The sequence below is a fragment of the Mustela lutreola genome, chromosome 4 (assembly GCF_030435805.1).
Source record: "Mustela lutreola isolate mMusLut2 chromosome 4, mMusLut2.pri, whole genome shotgun sequence".
NCBI lineage: Eukaryota > Metazoa > Chordata > Mammalia > Carnivora > Mustelidae > Mustela > Mustela lutreola.
Window position 1 is genome coordinate 101,350,361 of NC_081293.1, and position 15,775 is coordinate 101,366,135.

A 15,775-nucleotide genomic window follows, 5' to 3' on the forward strand; every position below is an offset into this window, starting at 1 on the left:
TTAAGGTCTTTTGGCATATTCCTTCAGCTGAAAGCATGGTGGAGGCTGGAATATGTGAGGTGACATCTCATTCTACAGGGCCTTTCATCATGTGATCTCCTTTAGTACTTTAGTCTGGACTTCCTAGCCTCCAGGTGGCTGAGCTCCAAGATAGGAAAGAAGTTGTGACTCTTTTAAGGCTTAGAATTGGAAGTCCGAGAACATCATTTCCATTGATTTCCACTGGACAAGGCAAGTCACAGGACCAGCCCAGATTCATGGGAAGGAAAACAGTTTCCATCTGTTGATAGGCTAAAGGGCATACATGTACAGGAACAGAAAGAATGGATGACTGCTTTCATTAACACTATCTATTACCGTAAAGTGGTAATAGTTATTTATTTCTCAGTTGTCAAACATTTATTGAGTCCTGGGGAACAAGAGGAGGATGGAGCCCATATATTGACACGAGTCCTATCTTTGAGATAACTTTACAGTATGGTGGGGGAGATTGGCAATTAAACAAATATGCAGCACTGCAGTTGTGTTTTGGCAACTTGGCAGATTGAATAATATAGACAAAATATAAATGCAGAATAAATTTTAATAAGTTTTTGAATGCACTACCAGGAAATATCAAGTGACATAAAAAGAGGACATTTATTTAAAACATTTGAAGTGCAAAAATTGATGGTACATTGTTTATGAAGACATCACAGAGGATGTAAGTTTTAAATGCTAGAAGCTGGGGTTTGGATACGAACAGGAATAGAAAAGGTAGAAAATGGGAGCCTTGATTGCTATGTCTTTCATGTAATGGGTCCAAAATTTCTAGGCAAACCATCCAGTGAAATATTGAAACTCTAAATCTGAGCAACCAATGAGTGTGGAGCCAATAATTTGCAAGTAGAGATAACCAAAGCTGGAAAATTCACAGAAAACTGATTATAGATATAAAATTGTTGGAACATCAGGCAGAAATTAATACAAATCTCTGTAAGGACACCTTAATATATAAGGCACAGAAAAAAAAATATATATATAAGGCACAGAGTACCCACAGAAAAAACAGTTTCCAAACAAACTGAGCTCACAGTAAGAAATTAGATGTCATGGATTGTAGTTCTTAAGGTCATTCACCAACATTTCTGGTTTTTTTTTTTTTTCCATTTAGGTAACTCAGTATTAATGCATTTCCCCTTCCCTTTGAATGTCATATTACTTGCTTTGGCCAATGGAATGTGACTGGAAATTACATGGCCATTTATTGCTGGAAGCACTTAAGAGTTTGAGTACTATTCTTTATAATTTTCTTGTTCTGCCATGGTGATAAATTGTGGAAGCATATCACGATAATGAACATGTAATTCTGAGCCTTATAGCCCTGAGTGTCATAAGGAGGACACTGCCTTGAAGAGTAATTTGAACCAGCAGCTCAGTGGATATGAGCGTTTAAAACATTTAAATTTGAAAGTTATTTATTTCCATAACATAACTTTGTATGTCAAAATAAACCACACAGGAAATAATCTATTGTATAGGACCACTAATAAACAATCCAAAATATGGTACTTCAAGAAGGCTAAAAAAAATCTGAATGAGCCAAGTAGGTATAATACTATTTTATTTTAAATACAGGTTATTTTTAAATAATTGTAAAAGAAGGAATATAGACTTTATGGTCAAATAAAAAGACATCAAAAAAGATTTGAAAAATAGTAAATAGAATTTCTGAAAATTAAAAAAATAGTTATTTAGACTGAACACTCAGACATTCAAACAAAATTGCCTGGCATGTCTGGAAAAAAGATCAGATGAGTGATGACCAGGAGTAATGATAGACAGTAAAAATAACACCACGTGTGATTCAGACATTGACCTTATCAAATACTTTATAATAACAATGGTTAACCTCTGTCAGTGTGGCATGAAGGGCATTTTTTAAGACAGCTACAAGTATTCCAGACAGGAGTACACGAAAACCCCATGTACAAGAAGCAGAAAAGTGAATTGAAATGACCATCAGGCAATACAAAGATCACACCCCCACTCACATATTGACAGTGTGGAAGGAGGCAGCAAGAAGTCCTGTGCTCTAAGGCATGTAAGTGTTGTGCTTGTAAAACTGGAGTCACCAACATAGCCTGTTAATGACTGCAATACTGAGCTACATGAAGATCCTGGTGAAAAAGAGCATGTGCTCAGGATGGTATTTCAACACCCACCAAAGATCTTCTTCTGAAGCTGAATTAAACATTCAGACTCAGAAGATTACTACAGGCCACTCTTGGCAAGGTAATCACCAAGGAAGAGATAGGGCAAGAAGCACAGCATGCCGTCAGTGTGGAAGCAGGTATTTCTCTTCTGGGGTATCCCTGGCAGTAGTCCACAGAGTCACCTGGCAAATATATTTTTGTTTTTAGGTGCAAAGGGATGAGACATTTATTGGTTAAAGTGAGAAGTCCCTAGCTTGAAACTTTGATGTTGCACAGGAGCCACAATCTTATGTTTGCAAAGGTATGCTTCTAGGGTGCCTGTGAGGGAGATACAGATTTATAAGAGTTATTACACTCAGAGAAGCACTATATGGTTTTCTAGGTATATATAATACTCCTAGTCCAGATGCATTTTTACAACCAAGTTTTACCATAAATGGTGTTATCAGCAATTGAGTTGATATTCTGCTTTTATCATGTCTCCAGGAGATCAGATCTAGAAATTTGACTGAGGGTCAGATTTTTATGCAGAAAGGGGAAGTGCCTATTAAACTTTATTTATGTTACTCTATAATATCTAACTATTCACCATCCCTGGGCACAAGAAGGCAACAAGTTTGACTCCACACTAGATTATTGATGGAAAACTCCAGAATTCAATGAAATTCAAAATAATATTAACAGTACGGGTGCCTGGGTGGTACAGCTGGTTAATGATTGAACTCTTGGCTTTGGCTCAGGTTGTGATCTTAGGGTTTTGAGATAGAGCCCTATGTGGGGCTTGCAATCAGCATGGAGTCAGCTTGAGAGTCTCTCTCTCTCTGCCCCTCTACCCACTGCGTGCTCTTTCTTTCTCTCTCTAAAAATAAATAAATAAATCTTTAAAAATATATTATTGCCCAGTAGTGCAATGGCAGGGTCTTAGGGAAGTTCTATTTTTAATTTCTTGAGGAATCTCCACACTGTACTCCAAAGAGGCTGCACCAACTTGCATTCCCACCAACAGCGTAAGAGGGTTCCCCTTTCTCCACATCCCCTCCAACACATGTTGTTTCCTGTCTTGCTAATTTTGGCCATTCTAACTGGTGTAAGGTGATATCTCAATGTAGTTTTAATTTGAATCTCCCTGATGGCTAGTGATGATGAACATTTTTTCATGTGTCTGATAGCCATTTGTATGTCTTCATTGGAGAAGTGTCTGTCCATATCTTCTGCCCATTTTTTGATATGATTGTCTGTTTTGTGTGTGTTGAGTTTGAGGAGTTCGTTATAGATCCTGGATATCAACCTTTTGTCTGTACTGTCATTTGCAAATATCTTTTCCCATTCCTTGGGTTGCCTCTTTGTTTTCTTGACTGTTTCCTTTGCTGTGCAGAAGCTTTTGATTTTGATGAAGTCCCAAAAGTTCATCTTCGCTTTTGTTTCCTTTGCCTTTGGAGACATATATTGAAAGAAGTAGCTGTGGCTGATATCGAAGAGATTACTGCCTATGTTCTCCTCTAGGATTCTGATGGATTCCTGTCTCACATTGAGGTCTTTTATCCATTTTGAGTTTATCTTTGTGTACGGTGTAAGAGAATGGTCGAGTTTCATTCTTCTACATATAGCTGCCCAGTTTTCCCAACACCACTTATTGAAGAGACTTTTTTCCACTGTATATTTTTTCCTGTTTTGTCAAAGATTATTTGACCATAGAGTTGAGGGTCCATATCTGGGCTCTCTACTCTGTTCCACTGGTCTATGTGTCTGTTTTTATGCCAGTACCATGCTGTCTTGGTGATCACAGCTTTGTAGTAAAGCTTGAAATCAGGTAACATGATGCCCCCAGTTTTATTTTTGTTTTTCAACATTTCCTTAGCGATTTGGGGTCTCTTCTGATTCCATACAAATTTTTGGATTATTTACTCCAGGTATTTGAAGAATACCAGTGGAATTTTGATCAGAATAGCATTAAAAGTATAGATTGCTCTAGGCAGTATAGACATTTTAACAATGTTTATTCTTCCGATCCAAGAGCATGGAATGGTCTTCCATCTTTTTGTGTCTTCTTCAATTTCTTTCATGAGTGTTCTGTAGTTCCTCGAGTACAGATCCTTTACCTCTTTGGTAAGGTTTATTCCCAGGTATCTTATGGTTCTTGGTGCTATAGTAAATGGAATCGATTCTCTAATTTCCCTTTCTGTATTTTCATTATTAGTGTATAAGAAAGCCACTGATTTCTGTACATTGACTTTGCATCCTGCCACGTTGCTGAATTGTTGTATGAGTTCTAGTAGTTTGGGGGTGGAGCCTTTTGGGTTTTCCATATAAAGAATCATGTCATCTGCAAAGAGAGAGAGTTTGACTTCTTCATTACCAATTTGGATACCTTTTATTTGCATTACTGGGTATTTACCCCAAAGATACAGATGTAGTGAAAAGAAGGACCTTCTGTACCCCAATGTTTATAGCAGCAATGGCCACGGTCGCCAAACTGTGGAAAGAACCAAGATGCCCTTCAACGGATGAATGGATAAGGAAGATGTGGTCCATATACACAATGGAGTATTATGCCTCCATCAGAAAGGATGAATACCCAACTTTTGTAGCAACATGGATGGGACTGGAAGAGATTATGCTGAATGAAATAAGTCAAGCAGAGAGAGTCAATTATCATATGGTTTCACTTATTTGTAGAGCATAACAAATAGCATGGAGGACATGGGGAGATAGGAGAAGGGAGGTGGGGGAAATTGGAAGGGGAGATGAACCATGAGAGACTATGGACTGTGAAAAACAATCTGAGGGTTTTGAAGGGGGTGGGTGGGAGGTTGGGGTACCAGGTGGTGGGTATTATAGAGGGCACGGATTGCATGGAGCACTGGGTGTGGTGCAAAAATAATGAATACTGTTATGCTGAAAATAAAAAATAAATTAAAAAATATATTATTGATAGTAAAGCCTAATATATGCAACCCAAAACAGATACTACAACTTTTAACTGAAATATAGATACTTAAATTCCTTAAATGTAGATAAATAAATTCCTTTACCAGTAAGTTGAAGACAACACTGTTTTCCAAAAATTGAATTTCCATGACCAACTAGGGAATAGGAAAATGGTTTAACATTAGAAAACTAATGAATATACTTTATTACAGAGGCCAGAAGAGAACAGTATATATAAATTTTTCATATTTAGTACTCATTCTTGAAAAAAATAAGTAGAAAAATATCATGGTAAAGACTACATATCTTTTATAAAAGAATATTTTTTAACTTTATTAATTAATTAATTTTTTTGAGAGAGAGAATGCATGTGGTGGGAGGGGCAGAAGGAGAGGGAGAGAGAGAGAGAGAGAGAATCTTAAGTAGGCTCCATGCTGGGTGTGGAGGCTTGATCTCAAACCTGAGCCAAAATCAAGAGTCAGAAACTTAACCAACTGAGCCACCCAGGCGCCCCTAAAGAAATATTTTTTTTTAAAGATTTTATTTATTTATTTGACAGAGAGATATCACAAGCAGATGGAGAGGCAGGCAGAGAGAGAGAGAGAGAGAGAGAGGGAAGCAGGCTCCCCGCTGAGCAGAGAGCGCGACACAGGACTCAATCCCAGGACCCTGAGATAATGACCCGAGCCAAAGGCAGTGGCTTAACCCACTGAGCCACCCAGGCGCCCTAAAGAAATATTTTTAATAGTGGCAAACATTTTGACATTTTCAGTAAAGTCAAGGTTAAGTCAAATGATCTTTATCTCCCTGATTCTTTTATAATTAATGCAGAGTTTCTGGAATTCAATAAATTAAGAAATAGAAATTTGAGTTACAGTTACTCCAAAAGGAAGAGTTAAATAACATTATTTGGCTCTCATCCAACTGGCAATCAAAAGAGTATCAAGTGGAAAAACAATACAATCAGAGAAATTAGTAAACTTGCAAGATTAAATGATTTACAAATACAAAGGTTGTCCTATGTATAAGATAATCAATTCGAAAAAAATTTAAAAATGACTCATTTGCAATGGGAATAAAAGTGCAAAATATTGTATAAGTCAGAGAAGAATAACAGTTATCACAAAAAATGGTACTTAACAGTTGCTGGACAGCTGAAAGTTTATATTTCACATCATAATGCAGATGGATTTGGGTAGTCAGGCTTCCTCATACTAGTTTAGCTGGTCCAAATTTCTTCTGTTTAGTAGTTTTGACATCTTCCTGGGCCTTAGAGCTTTCCATGGCATCTTCTGTATCCATCCAAGAGACCACAGGAGGAGGATGGACGATATAGATTACTTCCATCCACATTCTGTTGACCAGAATCCAGGCTCATCATCCACCTTACATCAAGGGAAGCTGGGAAATGTAGTCTTCCTCTGTGACCCAGAAGACGAGGTAAAATGTAGATATTGCCACAAATATCTAATAAGAAGCTAGGAAATTTGTGGACCAATTAAGAAGAAAACTATAATTCTGAACATAACATAGATTAAAGAAGGGCTAAATAATGAGAAGTGCCATGATTTTGAAGGAGAAGGCCTAATACTGTAAAGAGTTTTTTCCTTACTACTATAAAATTTTAATGCTGCTCTGGTGAGAATACCAAAGAAAAATTGTCACAATATTAAAAAAAAATAAATTATTCTAAAGTTCACCTGCAAAAACTCACATTTTTGTAGGATAAGCAGAGGTATATTTAAAAAGAAAGAATAATGAGGGCATATTTCACTTTCTTGGCAAAAATGTAGTTTAAGGGCAAACATAATTAAAGATGATAAGGTTTTCTAGATACTTAAAAATAAATGACGAATAGAGGGATTAGTGGAACTACATGTATAGCATGGAAACTGATCCTAAGACTAGATGACAAATATGGTGTAACAAAGAGTAAGAAAAGGATTGTATTTTAATAATTATTTTATGACAACTGTTTGAAAAGATATATATTTTTTTCTCACTATATCACAAACACTAAACCAGATATCTTAAAGCAGATGTGAACAAATTACAACCCAAGGTCCAAATCTAGCCCATCTCTTGATTTTGTAAGCAAGGTTTTATTGGTTCATGGCCATGCCCATTTGTTTATATAATGCCAATGGCTGCTGTCCAGGCAGAATTGTTACAGACACCCTATGGCTTAGAAAGACTAAAATAATTAACATCTGATCCTTTATGGGAAAAAAAGTTTGCTGAACCCTGAACGAAAATAATTAAAATAATTGAAAGAAAATGTAGGTAAATGTTTATTTGATTTGGAATAGGAGTTTTTCAGTGTAACAGCTAAGTAAGAAACCACAAAATACAGGGTGATGTATACTGGAAATATTAATTTTTCAAAAGTTGTTCTAAGTCAAATGATAAACTGGGAAACATTTTATAAAAGATGGCTACAATAATTCCTTTCATGCTATTCCCATGCCTCCATGACTCTGTTGTCCTTCCTGTGAGAAGTGGAATCTGTTTCTCCTCCCCTTTGAAGCTGGGCTGGCTCTGTGATTGTTTGAACACAAAAATGTGGTAAAGTATGTTTTGTCACTTCTGGTCCTGGACTATAAGATACTGTGCTACTTCCGCCCTATCATTGGAACACCTGGAACACTGTGCCTTCTACACAAGCCCCATCCAGGTCTTTGGGGGATGGGGAACCCCATGGAGAGAGGGGTCCAGCTGTCCCAGACATTCTGCCATCTTTGCTGAGCCTCCTTGTGAGTGAGGTTTTCTGGGACCAATCAACTCCCAGCTGACCCTCAATGGCTACAAAGCACAAGTAAGCCCAGCTGAGTATACCCCAGCCCCAAATTACTAATCTATAGGGCTGGGAGGAAATTGCAGTCTTGTTTTAAGTCACTAAGGGTTGAGGATGATTTATTTACAGCTAACTGACACAACACAGTCGTGATACACTTGACAACCAAAAGACCAGTCTTCTTAGCAAAGAGTATTAACACGTCAATAAGTAGTTCTTCCCTCCCCCCCCCCCCCACTTTGGTTTCCAGTTTGGGTCTAGAGGACAGGCCCTCAAATTGCTTATCCTTCTTCCATCTCCTTAATTAGTGGTAATAGTGGTTGTGGGAGCAGTCTAACATCCTTTAGTAGATTCAGTTTTGGCATATGTAGACTTTGTTGGTTACAGTTTCCCATTCAATCTTTTACTGAATTTTTTTCCCAGTGTACCTTCGTTTGTTACATCGACCTATAACATAAATGCAGTAAAGTGCACACATCTGAAGTGTACAGTTTCATGAATTTGGACACATACATTCACTCATGTAAACACCGCACAGATCAAGATGCTGAACTTTTCCAACTCAGCAACTCTTTTTCAGAGACAGCTTTTCCTCTGCATGCTGAGTATATATACTGCTTTTGGGAGCTGCACAATTTCTCATATGATCTCCACTGTGTGTACGTGTGTATATTTGTGCTTTTCTTTGTAATCATCTCTATCAATCTGGGTTCTCCAGAGAAACAGAACCAATAATAGACATATATTCTAATCTCTATATCTTTACTTCTACCTCCGCCTCTGTCTATGTGTTTATGTCCATCCATCCATCCATCCATCCATTGAAGGAGAGAGATTTACGATAAGGAATTGGCGTACATGATGATTAGGGAGGCCAAGAAGTCTCCGGGTTTGCAAGTCAGCAAGCTGGACCTTGGGGAGCGGATGGTATCGTTCCAGTCTGAGTAGGGGTCTGAAGGGAGAAAAAGACAGATGTCTGAACTCAAAGACAGGCCGGCAGGAAGAGAATTTATGCTTTCTTAGTCTTTTATTCTAGTGCTTTTATTCTATGCTTTCTTAGTCTTTTATCCAGGCCTTGCGTGGGTTGGATGAGGCCCACCTGTGTCGGGAGGGCTGCCAGTGCCCATGTGCTTTACTCAAGTCTATCAATTCAAATGTTGATCTCATTCCGTAACTCCCTCGCAGGCACACCCAGAAACAAGGTTAGGTAATGGAGCACAAACAACATTGTCAAGAAATTAAAGAAGGCAAGTCACTGAGTAGTGAGTCAGTGGAAATCTGGCTGGGGAGCTACTGGAGAACATACCATTTTCTGTGACAACCCAAGCTTCTTAAATGTGTTAAAATATCAGCATTTGGTCAGCGGGTGAAACCTTGTAGTGTATTTCTGGTTATGTTGTTAAAAAAAAAAAATGCCAGAAGCACAGAAATGAAATGTTTGGATCATGGTGTGGGGCACAGAACACTGTATAATCAGTTTAAGATTGGGAAGATTTTTCTAGAATTAATAGGTATATCCCTTATATAAGTCATAGTACCTTAGATTAATTATAGTTTTTATTAATCACATTGTGTTATTAAAACTGCATCTTTATGGTTATTTCACAGAATCGCTCCTAAATGTTTCTCACTTTGAAGGCACTGCACATCTTTAGACAAAATTGCTCATATTTACATATTTTTTCATCTCCCCTGAATTACTCTTGCATTGTTGTGGAAAAATATTGATTTTAGGGTCTTATTAACTGTCTATTGTTCTTTATTAGATATGGTCCATCATCTTTGCGTTGGTTGATATAAGTACCTGCTCTTCTGCTTGTTCCATGTGATTTACTTCTCTCTCTCAGTGAGATAATTAGTATTACACAGCACATAATTAGTATTTTATATAATAAAGGACTTTCCTCCTTAGAATTCAGGAGAGTTTCACTTGGTGCCAGTGAAGTTCTGACTTATTTCTTGCAACTATTTTCTGAGGGAAGAGATTGTAAATCTTATATCCAATGCCCTTTGAACGAGCCTGAATATCTTTCATATTCCCTGGTCCCACTGCCCGTGTTGCAGTTGGTGCAAAACACAAAAGACCACCAGGCTGTGGTGCCCACTGCTTCGAGTGCAGTGGGCCATGCTTCAGGAGTCTTGGCATCAAGCTATATCAGCCAGGAGGGAGGGGACACTTTTCTAATCCATCCACTCAGAAAGGACCCCCTGTGTGCTTTTAGGAGCTGCGTATTCTGATTTTGCTGTTTTAACTTACATATTTATTTCCAACTAGCAAGTAATAGTAATAGTAATAAAAACACGGAGTTTAGAAGAAAAAGCACGCATGTTGTATTTTGGTTTATCACCAATTTTCTCACCAGCTGGACCCCTGGACCTGACCTTTACTGCTCACCTACTTATACCCACTGACTGTCCAGCATTTTTCCTTAAGCTCTTCTTTCCTGTTTATCTCTTAACTCAGGCAAAAGACTTGAGGGGCATAACAGCCTGTAATGGAAACTGAAACTACTCTTTAAGCAGTATCAACCACCTGGACCAGGAGCTCTGGTAACCCAGACCACCCAGACCAGTTTGACTTTCACCCCGACTCACACCTGTGGAGATGAACCATCCAGGACCACGGAGTGACCAACAGTCCCTTACCTCATTATAATACTAAAATCTCCGCCCAAGGAGGAGCACAGCCTCACTTACATAACATAGTTACAGTGTCTGTGTATTTCCTTGAAGGCACCTGTCCCTGCCTTTACATATAATGACAAGACTCCCCTTTTTAAATATTCATCCTAACCCTAAATAAAAGGAGGCCATGCTCTAGGAGTCAGAGCTTGGAGGTCATTCCCTGTGATCTCCAAGTAAGTTTACTTTGTGTGACAATTCCTCCTTGGGTAGTTTCTACGTGTGACTCACCAAGGTCCAAACTCACCGTTTGGTTACAACTTGATTTTTGTTAAGTTATGATACACCTATATGAATCCCTGTTTCACACTTTTTTTCTTTTTGATAGTGCGTTTTTAATTATAAAAATTATTCATGTTCATGGAAAATGAGTATACGCAACACGATAAAGGGGGGAGCTCTCAGAATTCTCCTACAGAGGGGTAAATACTGGAAGTTTGGTGGGAAACTTTCAATATTTTTTCTTTGCCTACATGTGAATATATAATTGTGTTAATATTAGAATCATAACATATATACCTTTACTTGCTTAAATTGTAAATATTTTAATTCAACTTTTTATTGACTGTCTTAAAGATGTACTATAATTTATTTTATTAATTGGCTATTCTTTCACATATTATAAATATATACATACATTTAAGACTTTTGCCTATTTTTCTAAATCACCTTCTTCAAATTTTCATCCATAACTCATATATAAGTAGTATTAAGAAATGCCTATTGCTGCATACTATCATCCTTTAAAGAATGTATGCCTTTCTGATAGATAAAAATGACTATCTTTGGTTGCTATAATTTGCTTTCCATTGATTAATAGTAACATTAGGGGCGCCTGGGTGGCTCAGTGGGTTAGGCCTCTGCCTTCGGCTCAGGTCATGATCCCAGGGGCCCAGGATCGAGTCCCGCATGGGGCTCTCTGCTCAGCAGGGAGCCTGCTTCTCCTCATCTCTCTCTCTGTCTCTCTGCCTATTTGTGATCTCTCTCTCTGTCAAATAAATAAATAAAATAAAATAAAAAATAGTAACATTAAGCGTGTTTTCATTTGTCTCTTTGCATTTAAATTTCTTAATTTTGTATATTTCATGATTGTGACTTTTCCATATGTTTCTATTCTTCTTTTTTTTAAAAAAGATTTTATTTATTTATTTGACAGCGAGAGATCACAAGTAGGCAGAGAGGGAGGCAGAGTGTGTGTGTGGGGGGGGCAGGCTGGAGCTGAGCAGACAGCCTGATGTGGGGCTTGATCCCAGGACCCTGGGATCATGACCTGAGCTGAAGCCAGAGGCTTTAACCCAGGAGCCCCTATATGTTTCATTCTTTAAAAATATTTACCTTATTGGCTTGTAGGAGGTCTTTATGTGTTAAGAAAAATTAAACTTTACACTGAAAAAATAAAATTAAGTAAAAAAATTTAAAAAAGTTAACCTTTTCTGTATCTTGTGTATATTCTAGGAAATTCTCAATAAAAATTAGAGGAGTTGGCCTTCCCTTAATTTGTGCATTGATTCCCTGTAATAGAAGAATTCAAGAGAGTGACATTAGTCAGAGGAATGTTTTTTTTTTTTTAATTTTTTTTAAGTCCTCTTTACCTTTCTGGACAAATAGTGTTAATAATCGGGTGTAATCTGCATTGGATTTACAGCTAGTTATTGGCAAGGTGTATTTCTTTCATCTATTTCCCAGATTCTTACAAAATCATATTCTACTTCTCTTTTAGAAAATGAGGACCAAATGTGGTTGGTCTATGGACAGCCTTCATGGACACAGTCTCATCACTGCTTTTTCCCTGGGTGAAGGACCCACCTCTCTCTTTAATGTGAGGGCTGACTGTCAAGGATGGCATCCAGTTACATTTTTTTTTTCTTTCTCATAGCAGATACAGAGTTGCACTGCCTTTATACTCTAATAGAAACATTACAATGGCTCATAAATGAAAACATTTTTGTGATATAGAGCAAGCCATTAAAAGAATAAAATTTTGCCTTTTGCCATGGCATGGATGGAGCTAGAGAGTATTATGCTAAGTGAGATAAGTCAGAGAAAGACAAGTACCACGATTTCCCTCATACGTGGAATTTAAGAAACAAAACAGTTGGACATAGGGGAAAGAACAAAAAGAGAGGGAGGAAAACCATAAAAGGGACTCTTAGCTATAGAGAATAAACTGAGCATTGCTGGGGAGGAGTTGGGGTGGGAGGCATGGGCTTAATGGGTGGTGAGGATCAAGGAGGGCACTTACTATGATGAATACTGGGTGTTATATACAAGTAATGAACCACTAAATTCTACTCCTGAAACTAATATTTCACTGTATGTTAACTAACTAGAATTTAAATTAAAACTTGAAGCATTAAATAAATAAAAATTTTTGAAATGACCCTTTCATATTCTACAGGAATCTGTCATGTCTATCCTTATGCCAGTGATGCAGTTACTACTGGTATGGCTTTGTCCTGTTTTTTTTTTTTTTTTTTTTTTTTTTTTAAGATTTTTATTTATTTGAGAGCGAGACAGTGAGAGAGAGCATGAGAGGGGAGAAGGACAGAGGGAGAAGCAGACTCCCCATGGAGCTGGGAGCCTGACGTGGGACTCGATCCGGGGACTCCAGGACCATGACCCGAGCCAAAGGCAGTTGCTTAACCAACTGAGCCAGCCAGGTGCCCTGTCCTGTGTTTTAATATTAAATATCCATGTGTTCATTTCAGAGATTTCTGGGCATTTCCATCTATATTCCTCTCATTGCCTCCAATCTGGTTTTGTCATCCTTTTCTTAGTGACTAGGCTTTCTTGAATCTAAAATGTCAATGACATCCACCATATACAAAATCTTAGAAGTACCCCATTCATTGTGACAACAAAATTACCCACACAGGTTCCAAAATGCCACCTAAGGGTCCTGTTTGAGTTCAGTTAGTTTTGCATCATTTCACTAAGAAATGTCTTGAGACTGGGTAAACATTCCTGTTATATATGTCAAAGCACATTTGAACTCCCTTTTAAAAACATTTCTCTTGTTCATCAACACCTATTATGTATAATGCCTAACACTTGGTGTGTGCTCAATAAGAATTTGTTCAGTGACTAACAAATAGCCACATATAAATTTCATTGTAAAAAAAAAAATAGTGACAGCAAAAGAATAAGAAATGTGTGAGAGTTGTATAAAAAAAACCTTAAAATTAATAGTAAAAATTATTACTGAAAACATAAAAGAAGACAAATAAATTGAGAGAAGCAAATAGTTTATGGCTGAAAATGTCAACTATTATAAATTAGACACTGCTACCACTGAGTATAAATGATTTATTGGTTTAATGCAATTTGAATCTATGTCTCTTAAACCTTGATTCAATAATTCTAAAGGTCTTGGAAAATAAACAGATGAGACTAGCCAAGGCAATATTAAAAATGGAAAATAAACCACTGTAAGGAAGCAGATCCCAAGTAAGTCAGGTATGTATAAGCACTATGTAAAGAACAAAAGAGGGAGATACAGGTTGTTCTGTACATCGCTTTGGAAAAAGTGGCCAAGTATTTGGATTAAAAAGACAGAAGCTTACTTCACAACACACAATGAATTAATTTTAATGCAGAAAAAAGAACTATGTAAAAATAATAAATGTTTTGTTTGCTATCCACCTCTTGCCTTCTAATGATGAGAAAAAGTAGTGCTGAGTGAATTTGATGGAGAAATTGGAGAAGTCAACATGATTTAAAATTGCCTTAGGTAAGAAGAGAGGCAGTGAAAGCGTGTGTGTGTGTGTGTGTGTGTGTGTGTGTGTGTGTGTGTGAGAGAGAGAGAGAGAGCGGAAGGAGAAGAGTCAGAAAAAAAAAAAAAAAGGTGATACCAGGGCAAATAGGATTTTAGATGCTGAAGATGAGAAATTACTGAAATAGTACAGAATCTATTATCAGGGAAGGGTTTTTTGTTTATCTGAATTTGTGAACTGAGATATTTCTCTCTCACTTCACACACACACACACACACCACTGACACCGGTCTAGTCTAATGTCCTCATCATTCACTGGAAAAGAATCGTCTCCTGTTTTACCTTTCCACATCACTCAAGCCTGCGTGACTCAGAGGGCTACACTAAATGTCTCCACATCTCTATGGAACTCTGCTATGGAAGAAACTTCAGGGTCCTGTCACTCTTAAGTGGCCTCCAAAGTCCTGCCTTAATGGGTCATGGCCAAGGTCTCCAAGCTCACCCACCTTACTCTATATGTACCAGCCATATTGGAATATTTTTCTGTCCTTCAAAAGTGCCAGACTTTCCTCTACTTTAGAGCCTTCAACACATACTGCTGTTGCTTCATTTGGAATATTCTTCTTTCACTCTTTCCCCAGCCAATGTCTTTTTTTTCAGATCTCAGATTTAACTTCAAAATTTTCTCGAGACGTTGTAGCCAGGTCGGGTGCCTGTATTTCATGTGTCAATGGACCTTCCCATCACTGTAAACATTTCACCTGTCATTTCTTGTCCAGGGTTAGTCTCTGTCACTCAACAGTGAACCTGCAAGGAGAGGTACTGTATTTGTCGTGCTTACAAGTGTATCTCTGTGCCCAGCACTGAGCTCAGCATCAGTTAAACTCTCAATGAACATTCTTATTTAATGAATGAGTGGAAAATTATATAAAGGATTGAAAGGATGTCTGGGCAGGGCAGGAGTTCATGCCCAAGAGTTGTTCAGTTGTCTGGAACATAATTGAGCCTTCTCAGCTAACGGAGTGATTCACATTATTGGAGTATTATGAATTTATGTATTTTTCTTTACAGGTGAGTTTTGTACTTTTATATGTTTTCATGTAACTAATTAGCATGCATTGGTTTCAACTTGAAGAAGTCTTTTTAACATTTCTTGTTAAAGCCAGTTTAGTGGTAACGAATTCTATAAGCTTTCGTTTGTCTGGAAAACTGACTCACCTTTGATTCTGAAAGACGCTTTTTTCAGGTTGGCAGTCCCGCCCAACCAGAACTTTTAATATATCATCCCACTGCCTTCTGCTCACAAGAATTCTGCTGAAAAAAACCTGCTGATATTTTTGAAGGGGTTCAGGGAGTAGCAGGGAGAGAAGGCAGTCAAATCTCCTTTGCCAGGGAGAATCTTGGATGTTTTTACCTGCTTTCCTCTGTGGTGAGCCCAAGGATAGGTACAGCAACTGCTGTGT

The 15,775-nt window shown here is 37.7% G+C and overlaps 1 long non-coding RNA gene across 1 annotated transcript in view; it reads left to right on the forward strand.

The window, feature by feature from the left end:
• The window catches only part of LOC131829152 (uncharacterized), a 39,731-nt gene extending 27,705 nt beyond the window's left edge, over positions 1 to 12,026 (forward strand). Inside the window, exon 3 of the long non-coding RNA XR_009352749.1 lies at positions 10,382 to 12,026. This is a non-coding gene — a long non-coding RNA (uncharacterized LOC131829152). The remainder of the gene's footprint in view (positions 1 to 10,381) is intronic.
• Positions 12,027 to 15,775: the final 3,749 nt, after the last annotated feature.